Raw genomic sequence first — 16777 nt, forward strand, 5'->3', positions numbered from 1 at the left:
CGATTCACTCAACTCACGATTCGTTTAACTATTTTGATTTCACGATTACATTTTTCCACTATTTTTTTTTTAACAAAATGACATTGAAGATATTATATAGTAAATGAAAAGTTGTCCTTTTATTAGGCTATTGCTGAACGTTTCTTTGTGAAATTAAAATATAACAAAACTAAATAGAAATTTTAAAACAAACCCCAAATCAAATAAGTTACTCAAATAAAATAACCTCTTCATTAGGCTTGCCGCGATAACGGTGCTGACGGTGATACCGTTGTTAAGCCGCAACACCGGTTACGTCACTTGCCCACCGTGTCACGACCCCCACCGTCGTTTTGATTTTTTATAGTAATAAAAATCATTTAGTTCAGTAAAAGAACAGACACTACAATTAAAAACTGAACGCGGCTGCTCAATGCAGTTAAACGACAGTTGCATCACAGATCAGATTTCATTTCTCCAGTGAGGAAAGTGAGTTGAGCTGACTGACGAGAAGAGTGGGGTGAGACCGACAAGACGATCGCGGATGATTTAGTTTCGAAACTAGATGCAAAAGCGCCTGTTTGGCAATATTTTGGATTTTGAAAAGCCTGTTGACTTTTGCCATTTATCTAAGGTGATTTTGGAAGTTTTTTTAAACATTCGTTTCTTATTTAATTGGTTCCACATTGGTTGCTGATTTTTACTTTATTTAAACTTTGTGTCATTTATTTATTTTATTTGACATCAAGGTGTATGCCGTGCCTCCGAGCTTTCTTACTCGTTTTGCTAATAAACGTTCTACTTTTTTTATTGATTTGGTTATATATTATACAGGTTTACTTGTTTCCAGTTTTGTACATTTAAACTTTATGCAAAGTTAATAAAAGTTCTATGTTTTATATATATGCTAAAGTGAGTTTGACGTTGTATTTTGTTGTTGCATTCAAGCAATTGAAGCCGAATTGCCGCTAATTATAAAGTGAAAGTCAAAAGCGAAGTAAAGCGAAGGAAAGCTAGGAAAAGAGGGAACGCCTCCGCGGTGATACTGGTATTACCGGTGTTGTCACACGTCGATTAACCGGTGGGAAAATGTCCTCACCGTCACAACCCTACTCTTCATATAAACAAACTAAGGCTTTGTCTGTGCTCTTTCCATTTAAAATTAGAGACAACAACTGCATTTTAATCATGATCCAAACAAAGATGCAGCATACATGCAGCATGAGCAGATCTTGATCTAAATTAGACTGTATAACTTCGAAATTTGAAGCAAAAACAGAATGCTCCGACTTAGTTTTGTGAAACTATACATAAAACATATCTGAACGAAACAGCAGATGAGTTGAATGAGACGCAAATTCACTTTCTGCCAGCAGGTGGCACTTATGAACAGCAATGATGTAGTGTTGCCTAGATTATTGCTGTAAACAAAGCAGAGCTGCGCTTATGAACACTACTTTAATTTGCATTGTTCAGAGGTAAGATGAAAAGAAAATACGACGTCAACTTTTCTAAAGACAGTCAGGTCCCCTCAGAGATACATTCATATAAACTCCTACTCCAATTGTATCGCGATTTGTTTGGCATCTCAACCAATTTGAATCGTCACATATTTTAATCTATTTTCAACCGGCTCGCGGTTCATCGTTACATCCCTAGACTTGTCAGTGAATATTTGAAAATGGGATATGAAACTGAAGACAAGTGAAGCCTTATAGCATTAGCATTAGCATGATATTTCAAAACAAACTATTTTTGTCCAACAGAAACTGAACTTTTAAAGTCTAAACACATTATATTTATTGGTACAAAACATACAAAGCAACGAAAAGAACTGCAGATCATATTCAAAAACACAATGTGTTACAGCAAATTAAAAAGCTACTTAAAAAGTTACTACAGAAATTAAATGAATCTTTTAAAAGTGTTGCCACTGCTTCATAAACAGACTCCGCAAAAATGAGGGATATCTTTCTTGGGAAACAAACAAAAGACCATGCACACTGCTGAAGTACAACCCACTATTCTTCAATTGAGAAAACCGTCAATTTCAAAGCCAGCAACATGGTTAGCATATCGGTTACAAAAAGTCATAAACCTTTTCTGTCTGCTGGTTTTATTGATCTCGGATGCCTGAAATCCATTAGCGCCCTTTACATACATGTTTTCTGTCCCAGCTTGGTAGAGCAAGGTTTCGCTCGAGTTTCCTTTAAACCTGCCCGTGTGGAGGGAAAGAGTGGCAGCGGTGGATTAGTGATGCTGGCAGAGGGCCTGGGCCAGCACTGCTCCTTGGCCAGCTCTCCACTCATCAAGAGTATCCGAGTGATCCAAATTACGAGTGGCCCCTGTGTCCAAGAGCTCAGGAAGTGTCCAGCCAAGGGCCAAGTGGGACCGACTTCCCACAATTGACTGATATTAGTCCCCACAGGAGGCCCTGGCCATGTGTTTACAACAGTATCACAGACAACCATTCATTATAATGGACTCCATCAGTTCAAGTATGGCACACAATGCCTTTTTAAATCAACAAACTACTATTTTTATAACAGGTGAATAGTGGATTTTCATGTTAAAGCCTGAATACTACTAAAAGTAGCCTAAATGCCTTCTTCAGCAATGACTTTATGTAGACACTTCCCCCACACGATAACTATGACAGAGAATTTTTTTGTTATGAAGGTCTTCTTCCTCCACCCACAATAATGCAGCCACAGAAGCTGAACATCAACGAACTCTCAGTGGCCTTTTGAAAACTGGCCTCCTAATGAGTCAAGAGTTCCTGCCAATTTACTGGCCCTCTTTTCTGCTCCAAATTTCCCCCCTGGCCAAAATCAACCAGAATTCCCTCATGCACCTTCCAGTACAATTAGTGTGACGAAATATCATATGCTTCTTAATCAAACTGAACTATGGGGTTTGAAGCAGTCCCATTATAATAAGTTGTGATAAGAGGTTGATAAAAAGACAAGTAAGGTAAGAGATCACGTCTTTGAAGAAAATTGAAGTCTGTGTTTTCTTATCAGAGGACACCAACTTGTTACGCTTATGTTAGAAAATGGATTTAGACTGTTTTATTTCATTTCTTTGGAGTGCAAATGTGCAGTGTGATAAAGCTGATCAGAGACAGTGGAACGTGACCGAGCCATTGAGAATTGTTCGCCTCATTTACAGGTCTAGGCAGATAGTTACCAGGTTTCAAGACACATTAGTAAAGTCAGGAACACTCTATATCCCAATTATGGCGGCACGATAAAGCTAAATAAAAAGAAACTGTGGTATGGCAGCAATTAGGCCTGTCATGATAACAACTTTTTGTTGTGCGATATATTGCCCCAGAAATAATTGTGATAAACAATATTATTGTCATTTCAAGACCATTTTATGACACTGAATATATAATCATAATATAAAAGCATAATAATGCAAGAAGGCCAACACACTTTCAAATGACAACAAACTTTTCCTTCTTAACAATACTTAGATCATGGAAATTAAGTATCAAAATAGATACCTTAAAAAAACTTGAATAAATAGTAAATAAACATTTTCTAACAAAAAGCGCAAAGTAACAAGTAGAAGTATGGAGATTTTTCCATCTACAGATTTTTCCCTGACCTTCTTTTCTCTGTAAATTAAGGGTGCACACTATTGCCGAAAAACACAATCACTACTTAGCAGTCAGATGTCCGTATGCACAAAGGCACAGATCCCTAAACAAAGCCATATATGCAGATTAAACGTTTTTTGTAGAAGCATTTTTTAAATTTGAACTAGCACCAACTACACCACGTTATGTACGAGAAGCTGCAAAAGATACAGGCGCAAGTGGAATGTACAAAACATGGTGACATTAATTTTTATGTAAATATAATAGGCAATATATTGCGTCACCAAAAATGATTGAGGTCACGTAATATATTGTGCAATAAGTCGATATTTTGAATATTGTGACAGGCCTAGCAAAATTCTAAATCAAATTTAGAAGGCTGTGATTTAATCAAATAAATATATTTTAGAGTGAACATTTTATAGGCAAGCAGTTCATGTTTCAGTGTTTTTTTTCTTTGCATCGGTTCCTCATTTGGGCCACTTGTAACATAATTCTTGGAACGCAACATGCACCAACCAACTTCCCAAACTTATACTAAGAAGTAGGGATGCACCGATACCGATACTGGTATCGGTATCAGGCCCGATACTGAGCTCTTGTACTCGTACTTGTACTCGTTAAAATGCCCCGATACCACACAGCATGTGATAAGCGCCATATTCAGACAAAGAACACCGACAACAGAAAAACAGACAGCAGAATGGAGTTATTAGAGATTAAGGATGTATACGAAGTATATGTATGCAATGAATATAATGTTAAACATTCAGTATTAATGCCTGTATAGCTGATGTGCGCGAGCTGATAAGCAAATTGAGCGCGCGGCGGCGCATATGCGCGAGCTTGTCGAGTGAATATGCCTTTCTCACAGACATCACTGGAAAGTTTGTAGGTCGGTCGGATATGTCATAAACAAGTAAGTAAAACAATGCACAAGTTACTTAACGGTAGAGAGAGAGAGAGAGAGAGAAAGAGCGAGAGAGCGCACGTGTGCACTTCTGTTGTGTGATCTTTGATGTTCACTCACTTAGTACGCATCATTTGGATTCAAACTACATCGTAAAAATAAGACCATTTATAGGGGCATTCACTATAAACATCATTTATTTTCAATCTTGGCGAAAGTGAATCTAGCCTGTGTGAAATGCGCTAGGCTGTACTATTCTGCATCAGTACAAATACCTGCACGTGTTGCGCGTGTTTTGCAAGGCTAACGGTTGCCCGACTAAGTATCGATAGTTGTGTAAATACTGTCATACTAACAGCTGTCTGAATAATTTTTGTTTTATTGTAATCTATTACATACCTTTCTATCAAAGTTATCTAACATTATCAAGCTGAATTTGTTCTGATACAGTTTAACTCTGAGTTCTTGTCATATTTTATTACCATTTTCTAAACTATAGCGAATAAACTCTGATAATGTGAGAAATGTTGAAGGTGTCGGAATAAATTTAGGTTCGACTGTATCTATTTGATAAATGAAGTTAACCAACTAACATTATACATACTCTTTTGGTTTCTGTACCCAATATTTAAAAAATGTAAATCGGTACTCTGTATCGGCAAGTACCAAAAATAAAAGTATTGGGCGAGTAAAAAGTGGTATCGGTGCATCCCTACTAAGAAGTATTTAAAAACCAACTGTTGTCAACAAAAGAGAACTATAAGGGATCCCTGTGGTTTTCAAAATAAAATCTTGATGGATTAATGTTTAAAAAAAGGAGAAAATAAGACAGCAAAACTACTAGTACTGTAATTTTACAGTTGTATTGTGAAGTAATTTCTCTTTCTTAAATACTTGATTGTTTTATTTTACAGTAAAATAGGGTGCTATGTATAACGGTAAAAGAAATTTGTTGCGATGGACTATCATGTCTTTTGCGGTTATGCTCGCGTGACATTTCTGTGCCGAGTCGTCATAAAAGCTTGTAAATTAATTTATGTTTGGAAGCGCTGCCATTTAAAAACAAGTGATTTTAAATAGTTCGCGAGCAATTAGCAGCAAAAACATTGGTTTATGTGCACACTGTCTGAGGGAGACGGTTTGAGCACACTCCCGTAAAACGCACGCACATAAAGCATTGTCATTTCGATATTTAATCAAAATTTAGCATTTTTAGCATAGATCACAATTTTAGTTGCATCGGTTTTAAACTGAAGACTTTACCTACTCTTGTTCCCCATTTACCCTTCGGCACTTGAGCGGTGACTCCAGAGAGGAGATGAATGAAGATCTCTACTTGAAGAAGGGCAGCACAAAATAACTATTTGTTTCTTTCTGGAGACAGCAGAGCTGGCACAACCTACAACAAAAAAAAAATAGTTCCACAAATCTCACCTTATACTGGACTGGACTCTTTTCTGCAAGTGAGGCTATCAAATGGACAGTTTGCCAATTCCACACAGCTCAAATATGATGACTCCGCTCTGTCCTTTGAACACCTGATCCCTGAAACTATAACCGACTCATGTAGCCATTTCAGATAGCACTTAGCTAATGTAAAGCCCATACCGCAGCCAATTTGTTACCGAGCGGTGACTCCAGAGAGGAGATGAATGAAGATCTCTACTTGAAGAAGGGCAGCACAAAATAACTATTTGTTTCTTTCTGGAGACAGCAGAGCTGGCACAACCTACAACTAAAAAAAAATAGTTCCACAAATCTCACCTTATACTGGACTGGACTCTTTTCTGCAAGTGAGGCTATCAAATGGACAGTTTGCCAATTCCACACAGCTCAGATATGATGACTCCGCTCTGTCCTTTGAACACCTGATCCCTGAAACTATAACCGACTCATGTAGCCATTTCAGATAGCACTTAGCTAATGTAAAGCCCATACCGCAGCCAATTTGTTACTGGTCCAGGTGTCTGCCGTTCACAAGTGAGCATGCATACTCAAAATTGGGTGCTAGCTGATATTTTAGTGACAATCCGAAAGGATGAAAAAATAACTATTCATAACATTTCTTGATATAAAAGTCTTTCACTACAACATCAGACTTATTTCAACTGAATGGTTTTGCACTTTATGGACCCTTTTCACATTTCCATGATGAAACGTGCAAGTCAACAATAGCAGGCTAAAATTCATAAGATGTACAAGGGATATTATAGCAAATATTATTATTCTAATTTCCTTCAATAGCCAAAGAAAAAAAAGATATCCACTATTGCACTTCCTAGACTTTCCAAAAAAGGAAAAGAAAAACATTTACTACATTTTTAAAGTGCTATATTATTTCGCCATGTTAATTTTTGTGGAAATGCATCATCAATAGTCAACTAAAACCGTAAAAAATCCTTTTGGTCACTGAAATAAAGCTAAAATAAAATAAATGATAAATATATAAAAAATAAATATATCAATGAAATTTTTTTTTAAAAATGCTAAAGTTTTCCCCAGGAAACCGATAAATAAGTGTAAGTTCAAGTACTAAAACAAATAACTAAAACTGAAAGAAAAAAAAAAAAAGTTAAACATATATAAAAAATGAGCACATAAAATACTAATACTAAAAAGATGAAAACAGAAATAATACAAATAAAGGCTAATTCAAAATATGAATAAATACTATAATATTATAGAAATAACAATAAAAAACACTGAGCAGTTTCAGCTTCCCGAATGAGCAAATATACAGTGAATGACAGCAAACATTAGGAAATACCTGACCATAATTGACCAATCAAAATCAAGTATTCCACAGAGCAGTGTAATATATAAAGTATAAGTCACTCTGTCAAATGCATAATGTAATGTATCATGTGAGGTCCCTTCATGTAGAATAAAAACGCTTTTTTTTTTGTAAAAGACTGATATGTCTTCTCATATAATTTATATTTTATAATCTCTATAATTATATTTCTTGCTTTTTTTAATTAGCAAAATATTACCAAGTACACCTTTAGGAAACATTAGCATTGTACCACCACAAATCTTTTTATATTCAGGTATGTGCTCATTCAACGTGCCTGCACTATGCCAAGGACCACTTCAGCTCATAAAAGCGACAATAACATATCTGAACAGTCCATAAGTGCGGTCATCTCAAAGAAGAACAGATACCGTTAGTCAAACCAAAAGTACCTATCAATGTATCTATAGTATCTTGCAAACAAAACCATATGTGCCCAAAGGAGGCAATCCTGCAAAGATCGATTCTCAGTGACAGCACAGCACACGCCAACACTAGAAAGAAGAGGTTTCTGTTGTTCTAGCAGTGTTACAGAGCGGTCATCACACACAAGTGAGCTTTAACTGTTTATTCCTCAATAGCACTGATTAGCAAAGGTACGGGAACTTCTTTATATTCCGCGACAGTCGCAAGGACATGCTGTCAAAGGGACGAGCACGGTGATGTTGCTATGGGAACTAGAGTTTGTCCTTTATTGATTTTTAAGCAATTAAGAGTGAAACGAACTAAAATGACTGAGACTAACGTTAGCTGCTAGCAGTCTTGACGCTCAACTCAAAGGCACTGCAACTAAATGAGCAAAAAGACGCAAAGAAGCAGTATTTACTCACCTTTGCGACATTCAAGCACGCTGTTCCTCAGGCCCTTCAAAAGTTAAAAGGCAACGTTAACAGCCTTGGGCTCTCAGCTTGCACTTCGCTTGAGAGAGAGACGGTGGCTCCACTGGCAGTCAAGCACCCACACTCAGCCCGCTACGGCTCTGCAGCGAGAGAACATATGCCACAAATATCGCGATATCACAAGACGCTGGACTGACCAATCATACTCGAGACACGTCGTCCAATAAGGAAGCGGAGAGCGAGACATCCCCGACACTATTGGTCAGTTCACTGAGCTTGACATCCAGGAGAGCGATATATAGAGCGATATATAGAGCTCTATCATGCAGTTTGTTTACAAGAGGATAGTACTGAAGTTTTGACAAACCAAACATTGCCAAACCGATAGGCACACGTTTCAGAAAATATGAGCAAATCTGCAGGCTTTACAGTCATGTATACCAAACCAGAGGGCATTGCTTTGAATGAAAAATAAGAGGTTGTGCTCCTTGTAAAACCTGATATATGAATAATAGTCTTAAGAATCTCTCTCAGAGACCCAAACTGAGCAAAAATACGCAGTTTGGTGGAGTTGGTGTTATTTAAATGGCCCAAAAAAAATTATGACACTGATGGTTATGTAAGTCAAAAAGATTTTTATAACAGCAAACAGACTACATATATAAAATACATATACATATCAGTTTTCGCTGTATATCTCCTAATAATATGCCTGGTAAGATGATATCCATGAAAAATCCATGGTTTTATTATTAAAGCTCTGTAGTTTTAACTGGGGCCAAAACATGCAATGCAATACAATGATGATTGAGAGATAAAGCACGAAGTACAAATAAAGCCTTATGTATCATATGTTATATATTTTAACATGTATTTAAAAAACAAAACATGTATGGGTAATCAATAAGTTGCTTCAGTCCAGTAAATGTGTATATTGAAATATTACAAACAATATAAAAGTTATTCTTATATTTACATTATTAAAATCATTGACGATTTCACAGCAACAATCTAAAAATGGACATTATTAGAATTATACTAAAAGGCATTTTACTTACTAAAAAAGGGCAGAAAGCATGTATTAGATAGTGCAGAGGTTTTTCAGGTAAGTTTTGATCGTATTGATCATTTAAAGGCCTTAGAAATTCACTTATTTAAGAGAAAAAGAATTTAAAAAATAAGAGCATAAAATAGACAGAGAAGGAAGAGGGGAATAAACAGATAAGTATAATGTGTAAGTAGGCTAACGGAAGAAAAAAACATGTTGAAATCAGCTTCGGTCAGTCAACTTCAAATTTAATGAACTTCAGCAATGTTATACGCGACAAATTAGTTTAGCAAATTAGGTAGGGGACATATTTGAAACTATGTGTATCTGTGTGCGTTCTGCCTGGTTAAAGCTCTTGGTACTAAAGTAGGCTATTGTGTATATACTATGATGTTACTTTTTAGGAATATTTCAGGTTCAAGACAACATTTTACAAATCAATGGCATTTAATAATTATCATTGTTCCCTAAACGCTGTTGACAGAGAATGGTACTAAACACTTAAAAAATAAATAAATGAGCTTTTAAGCACATTTAACATCTACAAGTGAATGTAAGTTACCATGCTTCAAATCAGCATTTGTTTTTAATCTGCTGCCTCTGAGAATAGTTTGACCCAAGAGACCCATTATTAGAGACACTGACGTCTCTTTTCTAGAACATGTGCATGTGGTGCACAGATTAACACAATGAGTCAGTTTGCAGAGTGAAGGAGCATGACAATGATCATGTACACTGCCACTGTACTGCATCACTACCCACGATCCATCTGGAAGCAATCCTAATGACCAGCCCCATGACCCTCGTGAGTTCCCCAGCAAAAACCTGTCAAGCTGCGCCAACAGTCACAAAATACTTGTGATTATGCACCCACACACTGTTCCAGTACACAGTGCTGTGATGTTGAATTAACTACCCCCTTTTAAAATATGCTAATGCTAAGAAACAAAAGCCTTTAGAACAACTTTAAAAGCCTAATCTTTTATCTTGACAGCTCTCTAGGGGAAGTGTGGGAGTCTTTTTAGTCTTTTTATATCCGTGTTCTGTTGTTTTAGTTAGACATGACATGTCATCCTAGCTACTACAAATAAATGCCCTGAGCTATTGTTCTGCTTTGTCATTTTATTGACATAAAATAATATTTAACTTTTATAATAATATACTTATTTATTTACTTACTTAACTTCTGTTTTATGAAATATATTTACAAAGATTGTTTTCTAGTCCGTGGTTTCTTTACCTGTCAGACTCTAACCACAGCTGCAAATTAGAATGCATATTCTGAAATTTGGCATAATGTCTATTTCTCTCTGTCATTTTGCTGAAACCAAAAAACAAACCTGAAGAAAGGGCAGTGCTGGGTCTGGGAAATGGTCCATTCAGTTCTTGAGTCACCATAGTCAGAGTAATCTTCAGGGACTGCAGTTTCTTTGCTCATCCACAGCTGCAGAAGAATTACAAGTGAGAGGAAAAAGGCAGTTTGGAAATGCTCAACACAAAGATGGCTGATGTTATCTCACTGTCTGTGTGTGTGTGTGTGTGTGTGTGTGTGTGTGTGTGTGTGTGTGTGTGTGTGTGTGTGTGCTGGCCTGAGCCACCGAGAGGAAAAGAGGGCATTGTTCCTGAGGTATTTGTTGTTTCAGTAATTCAACAGAGAAAACTGAATGACAGCGATAAGGTAGACCCTGGATATTTATAGTCCGCTGCAGCTTCTAATTTTTTTCTCAGACAGTGATGATGCCTCTTTTGATGCTCCAGTGTCCTTTTGTGATTATCACCTTAATGGAAAACACTCAGCTTAGAAAATGAGAGAGTTGTGGATAGAAATGATTGAAGGCAATACATCCAATAACATTCAAATACATCTAGAAGAAAATATGAGACATTTCCAGAAGATTGTAAATTTTAAAACTGTAGTTCTCTCATATAGTTGACCCAAAATGAAAATTGGGTTATTGTTTACACACCCACACATCATTTCAAACCTGTATAATTTTCTTCCTATATTCTGATGAACGTTGGTAACCAAACAGTTTTGGTTACCGTTGGCTTCCATTGTATTAAAAAAAGCACACACACACAGAGAGAGAGACATTTCTCAAAATTTCTCAAACTTCTCTTTTATGTTCCACAGAAACCAAAAAAGTCATACAGGTTTTGAGCGACATGAGGGTTAATAATGACAGAATTTTCATTTTCCTTTAAATACAATTTAAATATTTAAATGTAATATTAAGACTATCAATCCAATTTAAAAAAGAAAGAAAAGAAAAACCTATCTATTAAAATAGGGGATTTTGGCTAAACCAATCTAGGTGCTTATTTTTTTATAAAATAATAATAATAATAATTAATTTTTTTCCTGAAGAGAAAGAATGTTAATTTTAAACATATATACCTGCTATATCTAAATTGAATTTAGACTATTTTTAGGAGCATACAATCATACAGATGACCTCAAAACTACTAAAAGCTAACAAATCTTTATTTAAAGGTGCCATAGAATGGAAAACTGTATTTACCTTGGCATAGTTGAATAATAACAGTTCTGTACATGGAAATGACATACGGTGAGCCTCAAACACCATTGTTTCCTCCTTCTTATGTAAATCTTGTGCATTCAAAAGACCACTGAAAAATAGACTCAGAACATAACACCGACTGTGACATTACAGTCAGGATCACTAATAGTTACGCCCCCAACATTTGCATATACCCGCCCATGTTCTATACCAGCCGGACCTGCACAGCCAAATCGTCAGAAGTTCTGCAGAAGTTCTGCAGGTATTGTGAAGAAACAAACGAGGACAACAGCGAAAATGGCAGATCATGGAAATAAATGTTATGTTACAGGCTTCGCAGGGGATGTGAAGTGCAGGGATGGGTTGGTGTCTGTATTCAGAAAGGCACAGAAAGCAAATAACGCACGTTCTAATAAAATAATGCTAGCCACACTAAAGGGACATAGCTGCTTGCTAGCAGTAGCCTGTTACATTACAGTACACAAGATTTCACTGACCACATAAACAGAGTAAGGAGAGATGACTGAGGATGATGGCGAATGATTTACAGATCCTGAGCACCACTGACAAGCATCTCATCATGTAAAATGTGTGGTAAGTACTGCCGCTGTAGTTTACTCAGAGCACGTGCGATCGCAAATCTCGAAAGTGCAAGTAAAACGCGATCGTGCATTCGCAAGCAGTTTCAATGTCCCGCATATTAATAGCGGCTCCCTGATGTCCGCATTTTATATACAGTATAAGTACCCAACAATATAACTGCGAGAGAAAGTATTGAAATATATATTTTCCCTGTGATTCCTTCCTGCTGTGTGAGCTACTGAAATGAGCTGCACTGTGAAACAGCCAATCAGAGCAGAGCTCAACATTATTATTCATGACCCTTCCAAAGAAGGTAAAAACAGACCATTTAATTCTAGGGACAAATCCTAGGGTTGTAAATGGACATGTAAAACCGTTTCTGGAGATTTTTTGCCCTTACCTAAGCCACATACCTTCTATGTAGATATCAGAGAACAATTAATAATATTGTATCAATGGATTCTATGGCACCTTTAATCATTCATCTCATTTTTGTTAATCAGTTAATCACACACATTATTTAGTTTTCTTTCAGAATACATTTGTGGCTCGGCACATTAGAGCCATGCTTTCAGACATTCCGACATTCCACCACAGCTGGGTTTCAGTTAGTTTGGTACATCCTGTTGGTCTGCAGAGAGAGTGAGGGGGGCTGACAGCTGATTGATTTCATGGTTGCTGTGTGTGCTTGCTGCAATCTTTTGTTGTCTTTTATTGTCATTGACCTCCAAGCATATAAAAGATTCATGCGGACTGCTTACTGTGTTTGTTAATGTACTTCAACGCGCTGCATCACCCAGTCAGAGAGCATCAGCACCTCCTTCATAAATATTTACTACGCCTGGCCGCTTCTTCCTTTTGCTTTCCTCTTCTCTGTATTTCTTTGCTTATTGGTGTCACACTATTCTTGAAATCTTGCCACCATGAGGAGGCCAAAGTGACACCGGCTGACAACATGACAATCTGAGAGGATGTAATGATGACAGAATGGAAAAGAATGTTTATTTTTAGTAATTGATGGGTATTTCTCATAAGTAGGTCAGAGGTATATTGATCATTTGTCAATGAGAAAGAAATAAGCATAGACATATATGTGCTTACACACACAAACACACACTGTTTGCAAAAATCCTAAAAAAAAAAAGCGAGCAGGTAAAACAGCTGTGGGTCACTGCATGAGACATGCTTGCTGAACTTTAGGCAGCCTGTCACGTCTGCTTAAACATGACTGACAACTGCAACAACAGACCAAACTCTTATGCCAATGTTCTCTTTGTCATCAAAATCATTATCTAGTGTTACTGAAACACTTTATTCAGTGTATGTTGAGAGACATTCAAACTTGTGCACAATATTGTTACATCTTTGTTACATCAAAGTTTCATCTTAAATATACATATTTTCTACCTATAAACAACTGCCCTATACCAAAATGATAAATTTAGCATTGCATTCACTGACCACATAAACAGAGTAAGGAGAGATGACTGAGGATGATGGCGAATGATTTACAGATCCTGAGCACCACTGACAAGCATCTCATCATGTAAAATGTGTGGTAAGTACTGCCGCTGTAGTTTACTCAGAGCACGTGCGATCGCAAATCTCGAAAGTGCAAGTAAAACGCGATCGTGCATTCGCAAGCAGTTTCAATGTCCCGCATATTAATAGCGGCTCCCTGATGTCCGCATTTTATATACAGTATAAGTACCCAACAATATAACTGCGAGAGAAAGTATTGAAATATATATTTTCCCTGTGATTCCTTCCTGCTGTGTGAGCTACTGAAATGAGCTGCACTGTGAAACAGCCAATCAGAGCAGAGCTCAACATTATTATTCATGACCCTTCCAAAGAAGGTAAAAACAGACCATTTAATTCTAGGGACAAATCCTAGGGTTGTAAATGGACATGTAAAACCGTTTCTGGAGATTTTTTGCCCTTACCTAAGCCACATACCTTCTATGTAGATATCAGAGAACAATTAATAATATTGTATCAATGGATTCTATGGCACCTTTAATCATTCATCTCATTTTTGTTAATCACAAAATGAATCACATTATTTAGTTTTCTTTCAGAATACATTTGTGGCTCGGCACATTAGAGCCATGCTTTCAGACATTCCAGACAATAGCCACAGCTGGGTTTCAGTTAGTTTGGTACATCCTGTTGGTCTGCAGAGAGAGTGAGGGGGGCTGACAGCTGATTGATTTCATGGTTGCTGTGTGTGCTTGCTGCAATCTTTTGTTGTCTTTTATTGTCATTGACCTCCAAGCATATAAAAGATTCATGCGGACTGCTTACTGTGTTTGTTAATGTACTTCAACGCGCTGCATCACCCAGTCAGAGAGCATCAGCACCTCCTTCATAAATATTTACTACGCCTGGCCGCTTCTTCCTTTTGCTTTCCTCTTCTCTGTATTTCTTTGCTTATTGGTGTCACACTATTCTTGAAATCTTGCCACCATGAGGAGGCCAAAGTGACACCGGCTGACAACATGACAATCTGAGAGGATGTAATGATGACAGAATGGAAAAGAATGTTTATTTTTAGTAATTGATGGGTATTTCTCATAAGTAGGTCAGAGGTATATTGATCATTTGTCAATGAGAAAGAAATAAGCATAGACATATATGTGCTTACACACACAAACACACACTGTTTGCAAAAATCCTAAAAAAAAAAAGCGAGCAGGTAAAACAGCTGTGGGTCACTGCATGAGACATGCTTGCTGAACTTTAGGCAGCCTGTCACGTCTGCTTAAACATGACTGACAACTGCAACAACAGACCAAACTCTTATGCCAATGTTCTCTTTGTCATCAAAATCATTATCTAGTGTTACTGAAACACTTTATTCAGTGTATGTTGAGAGACATTCAAACTTGTGCACAATATTGTTACATCTTTGTTACATCAAAGTTTCATCTTAAATATACATATTTTCTACCTATAAACAACTGCCCTATACCAAAATGATAAATTTAGCATTGCATGTGCAATTTTACATGCATGAATTTCCATATAATTTCCATTTTTAATCTCTATAATGAAAGTACAGCTAATTTTACAGTAAATTATCATTAAAATTATGTTTTGTCATTTTTCTGTAAGTAAAAATGTGAGCCACTTATTTACAATGAGAAACAGTAAAATGACTTCCCAGAAACCCCTGCATGAGGTATCTGTTCTTTATTTTAAGTATTTTTGTTCCTTCTTATTTTTGATATTTTGTCTTACATTTTTTGTTATTTAGCTCATATTATTTTTGCATGATTTTAGTGTCACGTATGTTACCCTGACACTACCTTGTCTTTGTGTGTATGACCCTCGATGGCTTATCTGCACATTTAGGGCACATGCAAGTTTTGGAAGTTCAAGTAGACTGGTATATTACATTATGCTACCTAAACATAAGTTTATAAGTTGTAAAATATACAGGCAAAACGGAATGGAAATGTGAATCATTGTCACTGTATTTTCATGGTGAATTCTTAGCAACCACAGCTGCCAGATTTTTTATAGCCTACATTTAACAGTTTTTTTAATGTAAATATAAACATTTTATCAATTCAAACAGAAATGCATCCAAGAATTTGTAGATCTTTTTCTGCTGTTCACCCTATAGAGTCTCTTTCTGAATGTCAGTGTGTGTGGTTGTTTATATCTGCTGCATGTTAAGCAGATGTGCATTCCTCTCCTGGGTGACACACAGAAAGACTGCGAGAGAAAGAGAAAAAGAGAGGTTTGGGGGCGAGGGAGCTTGTGAAGACGGTGGCAACGGGACCACTGCTGCTTATCAAATTTCCATCTTTCTCTCATCCCTCCCCCTACATGGCATGCACATACTCATTAAATCCTCTTCTCAGTGTCTATACGTCTGACAGCTCGGCTGTCTATCTATTCTGCTTTCTTGCTCTCATCATAAGCCTCCCCCCCAAGCCTTTTCACAAATCCATCTTTTATATTGCTCAGTCTGCCATCAGATCTCTGTTACTTTCTTCTTTCTGTGTCTCAAAGACTCCTAGAACAGGGTATGATGAGTGACAAATTCTCTGCTTATATATACAACATGCAAATGCACTCTAGATTGTCTCTAAAGTGTCACAGAACCTCTAAGGTGGGTGGAACAAACAGCTGTGTATGTCTCCAGCCCACAGAAGAGTATTCATTTAACATTTTATGGACAGGACAAATGTATTGATTTACAATATTACTTGCGGAATATTAATAGAATGTTAATAACCCAATAATCTGCCTATAGTGTCTGTTTTCAGCTTTGAAAAGAAATGTATGGTGGTAAAAACATACAGTAGAAGAGCTTCATAACAACAATCCACAAGCGAATACTTATTTCACATGAATGTGCACAATAGGCAAACTATACACAAAAGCTTCCTTCACAAGCTGTCACTGTCACAGTTGATCACTTTTGTGGCTCATTATTTCTTTCTAAACAAGCAAAAGTGGGGTTCTGGTTCATAACATTATAA

At 36.8% G+C, this 16777-nt stretch overlaps 1 protein-coding gene and 1 long non-coding RNA gene across 2 annotated transcripts in view; one reads left to right on the forward strand and one right to left on the reverse strand.

The window, feature by feature from the left end:
- Positions 1–8257, reverse strand: part of LOC107557703 (D-glucuronyl C5-epimerase-like) — a 56112-nt gene extending 47855 nt beyond the window's left edge. Inside the window, exon 1 of the mRNA XM_016241212.1 lies at positions 8121–8257. The gene's annotated coding sequence lies outside the window, so the exon portion shown is untranslated. The remainder of the gene's footprint in view (positions 1–8120) is intronic.
- LOC107557704 (uncharacterized) lies at positions 7451–9887 on the forward strand. The gene is made up of 3 exons (XR_001605421.1): positions 7451–7518; positions 7658–7662; positions 9876–9887. It is a non-coding gene; the product is annotated as an uncharacterized lncRNA (long non-coding RNA).
- Positions 9888–16777: the final 6890 nt, after the last annotated feature.

This window comes from Sinocyclocheilus grahami, unplaced genomic scaffold, assembly GCF_001515645.1.
Source record: "Sinocyclocheilus grahami isolate Dianchi unplaced genomic scaffold, SAMN03320097.WGS_v1.1 scaffold615.1, whole genome shotgun sequence".
Taxonomy (NCBI): Eukaryota; Metazoa; Chordata; class Actinopteri; order Cypriniformes; family Cyprinidae; genus Sinocyclocheilus; species Sinocyclocheilus grahami.